Below are 18,030 nucleotides of genomic sequence, written 5' to 3'. Positions count from 1 at the left end.
GAGCCTACTGCAGAAGAGCTGCTAGCTTCCTCCTGCTTCCTGTGCAAAGATTGGAAATGGAAGCACGATTTTGTCCAAATTACTTAAATAAAGAATCATTCACTCGTAGGCTTTTATTTTATTGTTTTGTTAGGGCACTTAGTGTGCGGCTATCATAAAAAGCCATGGAGAGAGAGCAAAACATTGGAGGAAATGCCTAAAAACACTGCATGAGCAGAAATCAGGGAAATGAATCAAAGAGCACAAAAGGAGCGCTCACAGCTATGTTTTGCACTTGGAAGACTGGGGAAAGGAGATTACAATGAGTTCAAAGTCTGCTGGGGCTGTAAGAGGAACCTAAAGTCTGAGATGACTGTGGAGTATGACAATGTCTCAAATAACCTAAAATGAACAAAATTAGAGGAGGAGGAAATAAATATAAGCGTATGCCTACTTGTCCTTAATCTCTCTGCCTATACATCGATTCAATAGATTAAAAGCGTACTTTGTTACTCTGACAGAAGAGCTACTGGGTGATTTAAAATCTTTGGGACAAGTCCATTTTCGTCAATGAATTGCGAGAGGTGAACAGACTTTGAATACAGAATGAACACATGCAAAACATTGAAAAAAGAGAGAGAGAGACACCCACAAACAGATATGTGAGGATCTGAAAAACAAAACAAACAACAACTGGACTACAACTCGGAAAACAATAGAATAAAGATAATAATGTACAAAAGGAAGAAATAAAATATGAATTCAACTACACAAAAAATAGAAGTTGCTTTTAAAAAATATGTAGATCTGTCCTGAGAGACAAAGCCAGAATACAGCAAATACATAGGCGAATGCCATCATTAAACCACTGAACTGAGAACGGGACCCCTGTTGAAGGAATCAGAGAAAAGACTGGAAGAGCTTGAAGGGGCTCAAGACCCCATATGAACAACAATGTCAAGCAACTAGAGCTTCCAGGGACTAAGCCACTACCTAAAGACTATACATGGACTGACCCTGGGCTCCAACCTCATAGGTAGCAATGAATAGCCTAGTAAGAGCACCAGTGGAAGGGGAAGCCCTTGGCCCTGCCAAGACGGAACCCCCAGTGAACGTGATTGTTGGGGGAAGGGTGGTAATGGGGGGAGGATGGGGAGGGGAATACCCATAGCGAAGGGGAGGGGCACGGGGAGGTGTTAGGGGGATGTTGGGCTGGAAACTGGGAAAGGGAATAACAATCGAAATGTAAATAAGAAATGCCCAAGTTAATAAAGATGAAAAAAAATTATGATTAAATTACTTGTTTCTTGGGATAAAGGATATTATATTTAAAACAGAAAGAATATTAAAGGAAAATACAAGGAAGACTGCTCAAGTAAAAGTACTGTGTAGAAAATGGCTGAAATTGATAACATTGGGAGGGTATCACACCTATTTAGAGGTACTGAAAATAGTAAGATAGTGGAACAAAAACTAAAGAATTTGTCACAAGAGAACACCTTTCTAAAAACAAAAATCCTGAGCATTAACATGTGTAAATATCCCAATTATGGGAAGTTGAATTTGATATAAAGTTCCCAGTGTGGTCCAGGGAAAGTATTCTGTAAAGATCGCATAGTGTTCTAACAGCTGCAAAGAAAATATCCGGAAAGTTTCAGGAATGTACTCAGGTAACCTCAGGAGTGAGGAGACCATTAACTTCTCTTTTATCTATTAACTCTTACTAATTCTACTCCTGATTAGCCTACTCTAGCATTTACATACACATATATTACAGTTTGAGCATGTTCAGAATCGTAACTCTTACCTTCCCCTCTTCTTTCTTCTCTTCCTCCTTCTCTTCCTCATCTTACTCTTCTTCCCCCTCATTTTCTTCATGTCTTCTCTCCTACTCTCTCCTTCTTTCCTTCCCTTTCATCATTGCCCCCACATACAAAGGAAAACTTGAATTTCTCTCTGTCATATTTTATTTAATATGTTCTAATATAATTTGTTGTGAGTTACACAATTTTCTGATTTGTATATGAATAAAACATCTTTATGCATAAATAAACATTCTTTATCCATTCTTGGGTTGCTAGGCAGCTAGGCTGATGCCTTCACTTGACTAATGTAAATACTGCTAAACAATATAGGCATCCAGATATCCCTTTTGTATGGTGACTTTGTTCCCTTGGTTGAGATTAGAGAACAGGTGTCTGGGGAACACGATGGTCTTGTTTTTAATTTACTGAGGAAACCTGATACAGAATTCCACAGAGGCTTTACTACGTTACATCGCAGCCAGCTACAGTAGACATGGCTTCCTTTTTCTTCATAGCCTCAGGAGCATTTCTTTTATATGTTTGTCTATTTGTTTTGTTTGTTTGATTGTTTGTTGATAGGAACTTCTGAGCTAGGAAAAATTTGAGATTACTGTCAATTTGCATTATTGTAATGGCTACAGAAATTGAGTAATTGTACACAAGTTCACTGGTAACGTATACTTCTTTTAAGACATGTCTATTCAAATGTTTTCTTGAATCAATCTTTGTGTTTATTTCTTGAGTATTTTACTCATTTAGGATAATAGTTTTCTGCCAGGTAAGTATTTAACAGATTATTCTTTATCTAGTTATCTCTCATCCTCGTGATGTTAAGGGGAGGGCATAGTTTGGATTTAAAATGGGAAACGTGCTGTCAATATACTTTAGATGAGGTTCCTTGAAAGAGCAGTGAAATGAAAAGAATTCTCTGATTATGTACCACAATGGATAAAAAAAATAAAATATCAGTCTTTATTTTTTATTATTTTGTACCTATCACTAAATGTTTCCCGTTTTACTTAAATATAAACAGCATTCACTCTGAAAGTCATATTGATGGAAAACCAATGCAGAGAAGTTTTACAACAGAAACAAAGGAGAGATAAAGAGCGAACCATAGGATCCTCAACCCAGAGTGGCACAGTGACAGTTTCTCCAGAATTTCTTTGTTCATAGAAGCTGCATGCACAATTAGTGTTAACAGGACCTTAAAATGAATCTATCTCACTGTACTGAATCATAGTGAACATGGTAAAAAGCAAAAGTACGTTATTTGAGGAAGAGAGAAAGATTTAAAATTTCTACCTAACAATTACATCTATAAGAATATTTGTAGTGAAGATAATAGTAGGAAACAATATAAAGTGTATAAGAATGGTTCTAAAATACTAATTGAGATATATAATGACAGTTATATTTGAAAACTGACAAAGTGACTTGGCTATCAATATTAAAATTTCAAAAGGAAAGGATAAAACTGGAGCTACTGTTGTTCAAATTACTTTTAATTGCTGTTTGAATCATTGTGTGTGTGTGTGTGTGTGTGTGTGTGTGTGTGTGTGTGTGTGTGTGTGTGTTATATTTGAGCTAAGACAGAGGAAGTGGAAGAGGAAAAGAAATAGGGTCTCCATGATGCAGTGGGGAGACTGATCAGATTTAGAGCTGCAGGAGAGAGACACAAGGAGCCATATAAGAATTTGGGTAAGTGGCCATTAGGCATTTCCCCGACTGGGGATGGGGAAACAGGCAGAGGATTAGAACTGCCCAGCCTGAGTTTACCAAGGCACTTCAAAACTAAGCTAATGTTTGTGTATCTTTCATTCAATGATCCAAAGAACTCCTGAACTCATGACTGTAAGCATGCACCCAGGCAGGAGCATGAAGTGGTGTAGATAAACTCACCCCTACAATAAACGCCATTCATAAATCAGCAATGGCAGTTCAAATTGGAAGAAACTGGAAAGCTCTGCCAATAGGCCCAAGTCCAGAGAAACAGCAAGAAACCACAGTAATATCATGAGAATTTCTTTGGGGTGTTTCTCGCTGTGAAATAACATCAGTGAAGAAGGCAAGGTGAACCAATGCCACAGCAATTGCAAAACTCAGCAAAGATTAAAACAAGAATGCAAACTCTCTGTTGGATTATATTAATAGACTTTCCAAACAGCATATGTCCTCTCAAGCATCCACTCCTGCAAAATATTGCATGCCACTTTTCAGGCAGCTTCCCCCAAAACACCACATGTTTTTTCTCAGCAAAAACATCCTTCCACATGTCTTCTTCAGTAAAACATCCTCTCATATACATCTTATCATAGGACAGTTTGCAGAAAAACATCACATGATACAACTGAGTTTCCAAAGAAACCAGAAATTCACCTATCAGTTGACCTCATGACCTGTACCATTGGCATTCTGTTCAGGAAGTTGTCTCTTGTACCAATGAGTTAAAGGTCAGTCCATAGTTTCTGTTGTGCTAGATTTAAAGTATCTGGTTTTATGCTTTTGATCCACTTGGACTTGAGTTTTGTGCAGGGTGATAAACATGAATGTATTTGCATTCTTCTACATGCAGACACCCAGTTAGACCCACATCATGTGTTGAAAATACTCTCACAATTACATTGTATAGTTTTGGCTTCTTTATCAAAAATCAAGTGTCCATAGGTAGGTGGGCATATTTCTAGGTCTTTGATTCCATTGATCAACCTGTCTGTTTCTATACCAAAACCATGCAGGTTTTATTACTAGTGCTTTGTAGTATGTCTTGAAATCCGGATAGTAATACTTCCAGACGATCTTTTATTGTTCAGGTTTGTTTTAGCTATCCTGGATTTTTCTTTTCTTTTTCTTTCTTTCTCTTTTTGTTTGTTTTTCTATATGAAGTTGAAAATTGTTCTTTCAAGATCTGTGAAGAATTGTGTTGGAATATTAATGGGGATTGCATTGAATCTGTAGATTATGTTTGGTACAATGTCCATTTTCACTGAGTTAATCCTACTGATCCATTAACATGGGTAGGTTTTTCATCTTCTCATATCTTCGACAATTTCTTCAGAGACTTGAAGTTCTTGTCACACACATCTTTCACTAGCTTGTTTAGAGTCACACCAATGTATTTTATATAAGGTTTGGCTATTGTGAAGGGTATTGTCTCCCTAACTTCTTTCTCAGCCAATTACACTTTTCCCCACTTACATCCCCTTGATCTCCTTTAGTTATCTTATTTCTGTAGCTAGAACTTCAAGTATTATGAAGAGGTATGGGGATAGTGGACAGCCTTATCTTGTCTCTGATTTCAGTGGAATTGCTTTAAATTTCTTTCCACCTAATTTGATATTGTCTATTGGCTTGCTGTAATTTTCCTCTTTTGTGCTTAGGTATGCATCTTATATCTCTGATCTCTGCCAGAGTTTTAACATGGAAGGGTGTTAGAATTTTTGGCAACTTATGAGAGAATCATGTGGGGTTCTGCTTGTTTACTTGTCATTTTTTTTTTTTGTTTTTCTGTCAGTTTGTGAACATGGTGGATTACATCGATGGACTTTTGTATATTCACCCCCTGAATCCCTGGGATGAAGCATACTTGATCATAGTGGATAATGCTTTTCATGTGTTCTTGACTCGGCTTGTGAGTATTTTATTTCATACTTTTGCATCAATGTTCAGATGAGGATTTGGTCTGAAATTCTCTTCATTTGTTGAATCTTTGTGTGGTTTATGTATCAGGGTGTCTGTGGCCTGATAGAATAATTTTGGTATAGTTTCTCTTTTGTGGAATGGTTTAGGGAGTATTGACATTGCTCTCCTTTGAAAGTATTGTATGATTCTATGCTAAAACATCTGCCATAGGGCCTTCTTTGGTTAGAAGATTTTTAATACTGCTTCTATTTCCTTAGGAGTTATAGGATTACTTAGTAGTTTATCTGATCTCGATGTAGCTTCAGTAATTGGTATCTGTCTAGAAAATAATCCACTTCATTTAGAGGTTTCCAACATTGTGGAGTACAGGCTTTTGAAGTAAGACTTAGTGATTCTTTGAATTCCTTCAGTGTCCATTGTTGTCACCTTTCTCATTTCTGATTTTCTAAACTGTCAATTTTGTCAAAGAACCATATCTTGGTTTTCTTGATTCTTTGTATTGTTCCCTTTGTTTTAATTGATTAATTTCAGCCTTGAGTTTGATTATTTCCTGCCATCTATTCCTCCTGGGTGTATTTGCTTTTTTTCTTCTTCTAGAGCCTTTATATGTAGTTTGAATTCATTCATATGAAAACTCACCAATTTCTTTACGAGGGCATTTAGAGTGAAGAACTTTTAGCTTAGCACTGCTTTTGTAGTGTCCCATACATTTGGGAAGGTTGTGCCCTCATTTTCATTGAATTCTAGAAAGTCTTAGTTAATTTCTTTCTTTATTTCAACCCTGACCCAGTGTTCATTAAGTAGAGAATCGTTCAGTTTCTGTGAATATGTAGGCTTGGTATTGTTTCTTTTGTTGTTGAAGTCCAGCTTTAATCCAGGGTGATTACATAAGATTTAAGGGGTTATTTCAATCTTTGTACATGTGCTGAGACTTGCTTTGTGACTGATTATATGATCAGTTTTGGAGACAGTTCCATGAGGTGTTGAGAAGGCGTTTGGATGAAATATTTTATAGATATCTGTTAGGTCTGTTTGTACCATAACATCTACTACTGTCAGGTCAGAGTGGTGTGTGGAAGACTCTCACTGTTTATGTGTGGAGTTCGATGTGTAATTTAAGCTTTAATAATGTTTCTTTTACAAATGTGGGTACCCTTGCATTTTGGGCATAGATATTCAGAACTGAGATGTCCTCCTGGTAGATTTTTCCTTTAATGAGTATGAAGTGTCCTTCTCTGTCTCTCTTTATTGCTTTCAGTTGAAAATCTATTTTATTAGATATTAGAATGGTTTTCTTCATTCTTATATTATTCAGAAATCCTGAATCTATGAAATGCTTACACCAATTTATAGGTTGAGGATACCTGAATGGTATAAGAATGGAAATTTGGGTAGGTGTTCCTACATCAATTAACAATCAAGTCCCTCTACCACAGACTTCCCACTGCATAGCTCTTCATTAAGAATTTCTCCCTACTTGATTGATTCTAGTTTGTCTAAAGTTGACAGTTAAAACTAGCTATCAACTAACAAGATTTTTGTTTCAACTGTTTGGAGTTCAAAAGATTTGTTCTTAAATATATCCAAATCTTAAAATATAATCCATGAGTTAATAATATGCATGGGTTCTTTATTCACAATAGTAACCTAATTCCTCTATAAATGATATTCTTCTCTACTCATAGTTCATTGCCTAGTGAAAACGTCATTAAAGAGGCTTTCTCCAGCAGCTGATGGAAGCAGATAGAGAGACCACAGCCAAGCCGTAGGAACAGCCCCAAGTATTATGCAGAAAAAGCGAAAATAAGAATTCAGATGTAGCAGACAGAGAGGTTAAGGACACCAGGAGAACAGAGGCTAACCAATTCAATTAAACAAGGCTCATAGGGGCTCACAAATACTGAAGCTCCAATCACAGAGCCTGCATGGGTATTAGCTAGGTCATCTGCATGCGTTTTATGGATTTGTAGCTTGGAGTTTTGTTGGACCACAGACAGACAGTAGAAGTGTGTACGTCTCATTGTTCTCTTGGCATTTGGGACTATGTTTCGCTGGGTTGACCTGACCGGCCTTGATATGTGAAAATGTATGCATTGTTGCATGTTACTAAGTTTGGTTGATATGAGGAGACCTGCTCTTTTCTGAAGGAAAAGGAGGAGCAGTAAATCTGAAGGAAAAGAGAGGTTGGGGAAGACAGTGTTTGTGATGCATATATGAGAGAATAAAGAAAACAATATATAAACATTGAAAATATATTTGTAAAATTTTAGTACATTTTGTATCAAATGGTTGGTGTACAAATCTTGCAATGAGTTAGCTAATAGGTAGTTCACTACAGCTGTTAGAATCTTAGCTTTCAGCATCCAAAGCTAACAATATCTGGGTTTAGGCTAAAAGCTATTGATTACATTCTATTTGTCTCCACTATTGCACGTTTTTCTTCTACTGTTAAGAGTTTACGTAATTGGAACTAAAGAGATTGTTCATTAGCATAGATCATATACTGATCTACAAGATACACATTTGTGTCACAGTAATTATTTTAGGGGTTCACCATCTTCTATAACTCTAGCTCTAGACCAGAACTCGATGACCATCTGAACACATGTCATCGAGTACTGACACTTAATTTAAAATGACAAAATAAAATTTAAAAAGCATTTTAAAAGACTTTATGTGGCTTGTTAAATTCACTCAGCTACTCCAAACAACTATTTTTAAACCATCAGAATAGTAGTCCTCATTTTATCAACAGTTAGCAATGTCGATTCTTCAAATAAAGTGCCTTCATCATGGTAACTGTATAGTGGACCACAGTGTATTTGGGAAGGTAAGAAGTCAGTATTCCCCACATTACCACAAAGTCTCTTTTGGAGATTGAGTGGGAAAAATAACAAAGAGAAGTTAATCTAGTGTCCGGCATATAAGAAAATCTTCATGATTACTAGGTGACCATTGTCAGAAAATGTTTAGTTTGGGGCTTACTTGCCTTATAATTTTAAGAATAGATAAAGGGGTTTAACTTATAGTGGAATTATGTAGGTCAAAACAATTTCATTAGAGTTCACAAAGTATAACAAAATATTTTAGTACCATCATTGCTTTAGACAACATAAAGTATGGGCCATATGGATGATTGTTCAATACAAAGGAACAACTAAGTAGATTGTCACCATTTACTGGTCATGTAGCCCCCCCCCTTCTTTTTAATCCATCTCTACCTGCAGAACTTCAGCTAAGAAATGGGCCTAGTAATATCTATCACTATATAAAAGGGAGATAAATAAGTATAATACTCCAAACTGGTAAAGTCCAGTAAATATATTTCTACCTACATTCATACACGGGTTTTGGAACCAAGACAAGTAGAATAATAACTCTGCTCACTTAGGAGTGGGGTTTATCTTCTTAGTCAATAAAATGATGAGAGTCGTCATTTCCCAGGACAATTGGTAAGTTAAACTATACCCAACTTTATCCTTCAACAGAATGATAAAGCCAAAACATATCTCTCTCTCTCTCTCTCTCTATTTCTCTCTCGCACTCTCTCTCTCTCTCTCTCTCTCTCTCTCTCTCTCTCTCTCTCTCTCTCTCTCTCTCTCTCTCTCTCTCTCTCTCTGGTGGCTAAAGGTGTGTGCCACCATGCATCATTTCCATGGTGCTGAGAACAAGACTCATAGCTTTGTACATGCTAGCCAAGCACTCTACCAATCCCAGCCCTCATAATCCTGATTTTGGCACATTTTCACCTCTCAGGATCATCATTAAGTAATATTAGTATTCTAATTGTTATATGAAAAATGACAGAAAAATATTTTACTTGGCAATGTGCAAGCTAAATAAACACAGTCCTAATGTCAAGCCTTTACCACTGAGGATTCTCCTCCTGTGGCTGAAAATGCAATCGCCCTTAAGCTTTTCTCAGGCAACCTCTGAATAGGCTGTATTTTCCACTATTTATTAATGTTATCTCCATTTTAAAATAAATGGTCCATATCTGTGTACCCTGCTCACTAACAATGCTCTAAGCCAGGCCATGGAAGATTAGCTGGGATTCTGTATAATTTGATATTCGACAATGATAAAATAGACACTGAGTCAGGACTGGGCTTGTTAAGTGGAGATAGCTTTCAATTTGTAGAATTCCATTCAAAAATCTTTACGATCCTGAGTCTTAAAACCAGACCATAGGAATAAAAGAAAAAACTTCATCACCTCCTTGCATCTGTTGAAACCTCTTCCAGCTTTAGAAATACACTTACGACGATATTACTGCAGACCAAAATCCCTGTGTCTTTATGCTATGTTTAAGGCCTGTGTACATGCATAATAAATTATATGTATAAATGATAAAGGAGTATATAAAGTTATACAAAAATCATTATATAAACACATATGGATATAATTCATAATGGTGGATATAATTATTACTGTATATATATTATGAATTGGGAGCACTACACAGAATGCATTAGTTCTTATGCATATGTTTCTATAGACAAATAGTAAGTAGTTTAATAAGTGCTTGTTTATAATATTTTGTGACAGACTTTAGTTAGCATCTTACAACTGTGACTTTTTTGCATATTATTTCTTTAGCATGTACCATGATGTATAAATACATGTATAATACATGGATATATATGTATTCATGTATACAGGTACCTGGGTGCCATAGTCCATATATTTCTATATGGACAGTATATTTCTAGGGAACAACCTCAGAGGTTCATCTTCACCTAAACCTTTGCAGCAGGTTCTCTCTGTGGTTCACTGCTATGAACAGTCTGAGCTTCCAGGAAGGAACCGTCTTCCACTGCCTCCCTTCTTCCCATAGAAGCACTGGGAATACTGGTGCACAGTACCATGATTTCATTACCAGATTTCACGTGTGTTCCAAAGGTTCAAACTCAAGTCCCTTCCTGGTCCTTGAGTATGTTGCTTTTATTTTTGTAAATACTATAAGTGAAATTTATAAGAAGTACATGAATTAATTTATTTGATGTTCTTCATTTCAAAATTTTCTTCCTATTAAACCCTGTTGGATGTTGATGCTTCATTTGGTAGTCAGGTGTATTGTCCAGAGCATTAGACATTTTTAAATTGAATTAAAATAAAATTATATCATTTGTGTTCTCCCTCCCTCTCCTCTTTCCAATCCTCACACATCATGAGTAGATATACAGTGAACGATGATTAGGGCAGTAGACCTTACAGAGATTAACAACCCATAAGTGGACTTTTCCTGAGTCTTCCAAACAAGGACATTCTCTGTTTTTCAGAACAAGCTGCTATAACACAAAATGTTTCCCAGAAAGTTTTCATTTAATTGTGGTTTTAAAAAACTTGACTTTTTGAGGTACAACACAGCTGGACTTTCCTTAAATATTGATATATAAAATTCATTTTGACAAGAGATATATGATCAGACTTTTTTAATGGGAACTTATTTGGGTATTCATAAAACATGGTGCCCTACACTAGTGCTGAAAATAGAAATGGATAAAATGGAGTTCCATTCCTCTTAGAACTTGCTCTCTGCCAACAAGAATTCCATATAAATAGGCCATTAACTTACAACACCGACCTACGTTCATCACAGCACCCTTCTATTTTGATCATTGGAACAGAAATAGATATCTTTATAATCAATATAGATATTATCTCTGCCATATCTTTAATTGAATATTTTAAAATATATTTTCATCAAAAGTAGGAATCACCCGGATATATAAGTTTCTGCCTGGGGTTTTTCTGAGCAAAAAAAAGGCTAACTAGCCTGCCTCAAAGCTTGAAGATGGGTTCAGATAGAGACACCAGAGCAAACACAGAACATACAGAAAATTTAGCACAGCAGGGAGTAGGAAGAGTATCAAGCAAGTAGTAGAGGTATTGAGCAAGGTAATAGAATTCTTGGGAGACAATCACTGGCAAGCAAAAGATTTTACATTATAAATTGTCACTTGGTGCCATGGAACAGGTTCAACAATAAGTCACATGGCTGATTTAGGATTCAGAAAGCTGGCTCTTCCTTCAGAAAAATGGAGGATTCAGAAGGACAAAACCTGAGAATAACCATCGCAAGGAAAAGCCTACTGAAAACGTCTAAGAGAGAATAATACATCAAGACAGAGGGAAACGAGTGGAAAGTGCAGAGGCCATTAAAGGACATGAAAGTTGGGGTTGAGAAATGGTTTTTCATATTTCTGCCTCCATAATGAAACAGGCTTCACCTCAGGGCCGGTGAGTCCAAGGAAAGAAAGAAATAGAACAATAGTGGCATTTCTTTGATTTTTAATATTTAGTTGCACCAAGTTATGTAGTCACAACACAGGCATAAAATTCAGAGATTTTTCCACCTCTCTTATTTTTGGATTGACAAAGAAACTGATGTTTCTTCAGAATATTGAATGCCCTACTAATTTGTGACTTACCACAGAGAAGTCAGAGTTCATCTTTCTTGCCCTCAGCTTAGAAGGTGGACGACCTTCTAATACAGTTCTGAATCAGAAGAAATGCTTAACACAAATGAAAATGAATATTGCAAGAGCACAATTTTGCCTGCCTTAGTACTTCCTGGAGTCCTTTCTGGTGAATGACCTGCCTTCTTCACTAGCACCTTTCCCGTTGAGGTGATTCACTGGTCGTCTCTGGTCTAGACCTCTTGACTAATATGGTTCTATTCCTGGCCCCTACTATTATGTCAACTGTTGATATTCTCCATTCTAACAAAAATCATAGATAATCATTTTCTATAACTTTATTTGGTATTACTTTCTCCTTTGACAGGCACAAAGTTTCTTGATTGACACATTAGCTTGAAATGTATTTGACTTATTTTTTCAGCCTGAGAAACTTCGTTGAGAAGTTTTTAAGGTAGAAAACATGAAAGTCATTTCAGTTAGAAGAAAAAGATAAAGCTTTGTTTATGCTGAGTCTTTTTTTGCTACATATTAATACTGGGAAGTGTCAGTCCACGACCAAACAAACACCAATATTAGTTATTGTAGTCATGTTTTGCAAATAAGCTTATGTTTAAAGAAGTTATATGTCTAATCAACATGCCACAACAGGCTAAAATTTAATTCAGTTCTGAAAGGAAGTGAAATGTTTCTGCCTGTGTGAAGTCCCCTTGGAGAATTCTGAAAAGTCCCTTCCTCTGTGTCTCTCTGACTTGCTTTCAGTTACTGTGCAGTTCACTCAGGAGCAGAGGCTCAACAAAACAGTCACTTCAGGACATTCGTGTTCCAGACTGTTTCGTTAATGTTAATAGAATCTGAATCGCTGCCTTGTCTCTTGCTGTTGAAAACATAAGAGGAATAATCTGACTGCCTATTTTCATGATTACTCAACATTGTCCAGGTATTGTAGGATGAGATTTAATGATGACTTAAATATATTTGCAACATGTTTCTTTGTATATCAAAGGAAGAATGAAATTTGTACTACACATCCATTCTGTACAGAACTTGGATGTTGGGTGTGGTCGAGCCTCTAGGGAAATAAGCACCATATCATAAAACTAGAATAAGAACTACAGTGTGATTCTACCCCCCCTCCCACACTCCTCTGTATGTAAAGAGTTAAAGTCACCAAGGGACACAGATCCCTATAGATTCTTGTTGTTTTCTTACAGTACATTAAAACAGCCAAATTATGCACTCAGACTAAGTCCTCACAACAGATAAATCTATAGGGAAAATAGGGCAAATGTAACCACAAAAAGTATTGTTCAAGTAGAAATTAGAATAAAGCTATGTCATTTGTAAGAAGATGGATGTAACTGAAGAGTGGGAGAAGTGAGAAGCATTCTGATATATGCTTGATAAACTTACATGTAAGAGAAATAACGATTTCTCTGGAAATAGTAGAAACTGAGGTGTATCTTGCAGAAGATCAAAATTCAAAGATGACTCGCAACAAGACAAGAAGTTCTTCATCTCCGCGGGCAGTCTTGCTTCCCTTTGTATTTAATTCTCTATAATCCGTTAGTTTCTTAAGGAGCAAACTTTGAATTACTTTTCAGTGTGTGAAAACTCTGGTATCTCTGGAATCAAAAAGCAATATGAGTTGATTCTGAGGTAAAACCAGGGGAGGGGAATTACCTTTATTCAAGCCAATCTCAAGAAGTAGCCTTATATAGTTATATAATACCTGTGGATTCTGTCTTGAAATTTCACCCACACTGCTCCCCACCACACACACTTCGCCCTGTCACTCTGAAGTTTTGATGACTGGATCAGCCAACATAAAGGCTCATTTCCCTTTTTCCCAAAGTAGTTATGTGATAGTAAAATTTCAAGTCCCATGCTGCCTGTAAGAAAAAGAGCAATACGGCCTGTTCCAACCATTAAAATCATGAAAACATCAGTGTCTTAGTGTTACAGAGGGAATAAAATAAAAGAGATACAGAAGAAGGAGAATTTGTTTTTTTCTTGTTCAATTTCAAAACAACTGAACATGGGCACAGTGGGAAATATAATAAAAATACATAAACAGTGTTGAGTCTTGATAGATTAAATTTTCAATGAACTGTCAACTATACCTGTTTAGGTTATTGTCTGTAAACTCCCTATTGTATTTTTTTCATTTTTGATGTCCCTTGATTTGATTGATTCTGAACTTTCCTTTTTAATTTTTGGACAGTGTACTTAAAAAAAACACTAAAATATATCAATAAAACTTAACTTTATGTTTGAACCATCCTAAGTAACTTCAAGAATTTAGAAAAACACCCAAACTCTCTAAGAATTTCCTCATCTATAACAGAAAGGACAGAGCACAGTAGTCATACATGGTTTTAGAGTGGAAAGTCACCTTCTTTGCACGTATTCAGTCACATATTAAAACTGTCATCTCCAGTGCTTCCCAGAACACTGAGGCATCATCACACTATCCACCCTGAAACCAAATCTACAATGACTGGCTCAGTGCTTGTTCATTTTCCACATCAGGACAGTGATTAGCTAAAGGAGGATCACAACTCACTATCCTCAAGCTACCTACGAGTGTCCTTCCCTGGCCTGCCTCTCTGCTACTAAGGAATGGCATCCATCTCCCCTGTCCTCTCACTCTAGAACTCAGAAAGTCTGCCCAAATATCTTGATTCAACATGGCATACACATATCTGTGTTCAATTCCAACCCAGTGTTTTTCTTTGTCTCTTTCTAATTCAGGGGTATGTAACTCCTTCATTCTATGTATGACTATATTTTAAATTGAATTTGAAATTTAGATTTTCTTTTTTTAATTTTTATTTATTTATTTTTACACTCCAGATTTTATTTCCCTCCTGGTCCACCCTTCTCCCCCTCTGAAAGTTCCACATCCCTTACATACCCTGCCAGTGGTTCCAGAAGGATGTCCCCCACCCCATATACCCCACTAGACCTCTAAACTTCCTGGAGCCTCCAGTCTCTTGAGGGTTAGGTGCATCTTCTCTGACTGAACCCAGACCTGGGGGTCCTCTACTGTATATGTATTGGGGGCCTCATCTCACCTGGTTGAGCCTGGTTGGCGATCCATTGTCTGAGAGATCTCAACAATGGGCAATGGTTGAGGTTGATTAAGACTGCTGGTTTTCTTAAATTTCAATTGTCACCTAATAAACTATCCCTTTCTGTGAAGTACCTTGTGACACATACACAGAAACACACACACATGTACAATCACACACTCACACACAAAGATTAAGTCAAAATAGTGAATATTTCTATCGTCAATAGTTATGACTCTTTATGATAAAAACTTACTGTCTTTCTAGTTTTTTTATAAAATATATGAGTAAACTTTCTTATTTTCTAATAACCAATAAGCTTCACTGTTTCTACAAAATCATACTTTTATTTTTCACATATTAATGAATTGCTCTTGCCACAACTAGCCTAGCATTGTACCATCTGACAGCGCATCTGTAACTTTTATAAGGTGAACGAGTATACATTGCCAAGTGTAATCCTAGGTTATCACACAAACACTAGATTCAGCAAAGATGATTAACAGTTCATGAAGGGATCAAGCTGCCAAGCGGATTCTACCATGACCAGAAGTCCAGAGACTTTAGCAGTTCCTCTTTTGTTTAGCTTAAGAGCTGCTGAGTAATAAGCCTGTAGCTAAAACCACCACGTTTAGTATAAAGTGGGAACATTTAGTAGCAGCTACATCACCTGTTTTGCATGCTTTGCTGGGAACAAGAGTACCGATACAAGATCAGAAATCTCAAAGTTCACCATTCAGGATGGTTAGTAAAGCGATCTTGGAATATTATTGCAATGGTCAAGACTATCTCAGTGATCATGAATAACATTCCAGAAAAGCGTAATGGTTGATGATAAAACATCATGTTTAAAATAAGAATTTGGGATATAACAATGGCTGTATCTTAATTTTCATGATGCAGTTGTTTTAGAGATGGTCTATAGCTACAGTTAGCAAAGTGTCAGGCTTCACACCCTCACAACTCTCCATAGAGTTTCTGTTGGCGGTCTTTTGTCATTTGGAGTCATATGAACTTGAAAGAAATAAGCTCAAATTTCATTTGCTCACGTTTAAATAAACTTTTCAATATTTTGAATTTCAAAATTTCAATCTAAGACTGAGATACCTTGATGTATCTTCAAAGATGCGTCATTGAGTTGAGTAGAATAAATGAGTAATAAGCTAAAATTTTAAATACTATACAAAATCTATGGTTATTATTTATACTTCTTCACAACCTGTGAAATGGGGGTAAGCTTGAAATAAAGTCTCTAGAAGAACCTCACTTTTCCATTCCTGTGAACAATATCTCAACTTTTACTTACTTTAGTCCTAATATAAATTAACCAAAGATAGTACACAAAATAGATATATTCCTGAAATAACTTCTTGATAAGTGGCCTAAGAAGATAGGTACAAGGGGTTGGGGATTTAGCTCAGTGGTAGGCGCTTGCCTAGGGCGCAAGGCCCTGGGTTGGTCCCCAGTTCGAAAAAAAGAACTAAAAAAAAAAAAAAAAAAAAAAGAGGTTTAGAAGATGGTACAATTACAAATTTGAGACGGAATGAAATAGAAATCAACCAACTTATTTGAAGATATGTAATTTGAAGTATATGAGAAAATGGAAATTTTTGTGTTAAATATCATTAAATAGGTACATAAATATAATAAATGGATTGTCAAATAGCTAATTGAATTATACATAGCCATTTAATGTACCTACCATGTGTCCCCAAAATATGACATGATTAAAATCAAGGTTTTCATTTATTAGAGTTCCCTGCTGAGAGCTCCCTTGCAATGTCTATCAAAACAAGTGAAGGATTCTTTTAGTCTTAAAATTCATCACTACATAGACTGCCCGGTTGTGTGCTTTCTTTGTGTGGTTTCATTTAGGCCATCACATTTCTGAGTGTGTAATGAAAATACACTGCCATAATCAGTCAGTCTCCACCTTTCTTACCTAAGAGGGTAAAAAAAATCTAAAAGATTGTTAGGATACAGTTTTGCTTAGGAAACAACAGCAACAGAAACAGGCATACATCGGTGTGCCTATGTGACATAGATTTCCAAAAAGCTCATGGTGTCAGGCTATAATAAAAAAATCTGTAGGAAATATTATTTTGCTGATGAAGTGCTATGCTTTGAAGGATATACTGAATTAAAAGATGCTCTGAATTAAAACTAACTTATTAGAGAGTAAGAACAGTGGATATGGGGAAGAAATGAGGAGGGTGAGAAACTGGAAGGAGTGAAGGGAGGGGAACCTGCATTCTGGATGAGAGAAGAATAAAGAAAAAGAATAAAGAAAAAGATTTTAAAATAAAAATTTAAAACACAATACCCTTTTAGCCTCTTTATGTTGTTCGGCTCAATCTATTTTCTGAGAATGAATTGAATCACTCACGTTCTGACTGGATCTCATACTAACTCCTGTAGCAGCCTGGTGCTCTTGTCGTAGTCCCTGCTAGTTTTCTTTGTTCCTGCCGAGCTCGTCACCTGTAATGCACACAGCGTTGTGACTTGCTAACTTGTTAATATCCCATACTAATAGTGTATAAATATGCAGTATTTTGTGAAATGAACGAGTAACTGAATAAATGAATTAGCAGGTGATAAGAAGTGACAGACAACTTGCGGCATAGGCAGAGAGGTTGAGGAATAAGTAGTTGATTCCCTTTGTTTTGGACAAATCGACCAACTCTATTGTCATAAACTAAACAAGCAAAACATTAAAACGACTTAGCCTGTTAAGTTTATTAAACATTTCCACGTTTGTTCTTCGAATTCGGTGTGTCAGTCAGATCTTTCTCTGTAACACATATCAAAAATGAGAATTTAGGGTAAAACAACATTTTTTTTTCTAATTCAAGAAATATTGAGCAAACTACAAAGCCTCTGCACAAAGGAAGAAGAGATCAATTGATGCTATTATCAGTGCACTTAAACATTGCTTCTAAAAATGAGACACTGATGAAAAGGAGTTTAAAAGCTGTTCCCTTAACACCATTCTAAAACAGTTGATGCTATTTCATTTTTTTTTCTACTCCAAGCTTTCAAAATACTCATGCTGAGACACTGAGATTCTATTTAGTTCGTGAAATTAGTGACATAAAGCTTCGGCTGCCA

At 36.3% G+C, this 18,030-nt stretch overlaps 1 pseudogene; it reads left to right on the top strand.

Moving 5' to 3' along the window:
* The first annotated feature begins 8,187 nt into the window (after window positions 1-8,187).
* Window positions 8,188-18,030, top strand: part of LOC116886597 — a 28,156-nt pseudogene continuing 18,313 nt past the window's right edge.

Source organism: Rattus rattus, chromosome 17 (genome assembly GCF_011064425.1).
Source record: "Rattus rattus isolate New Zealand chromosome 17, Rrattus_CSIRO_v1, whole genome shotgun sequence".
In the NCBI taxonomy this organism is placed as follows: Eukaryota; Metazoa; Chordata; class Mammalia; order Rodentia; family Muridae; genus Rattus; species Rattus rattus.
The sequence above is the reverse complement of the archived record's forward strand: the minus strand, read 5'-3'. Positions and strand labels throughout refer to the sequence as shown.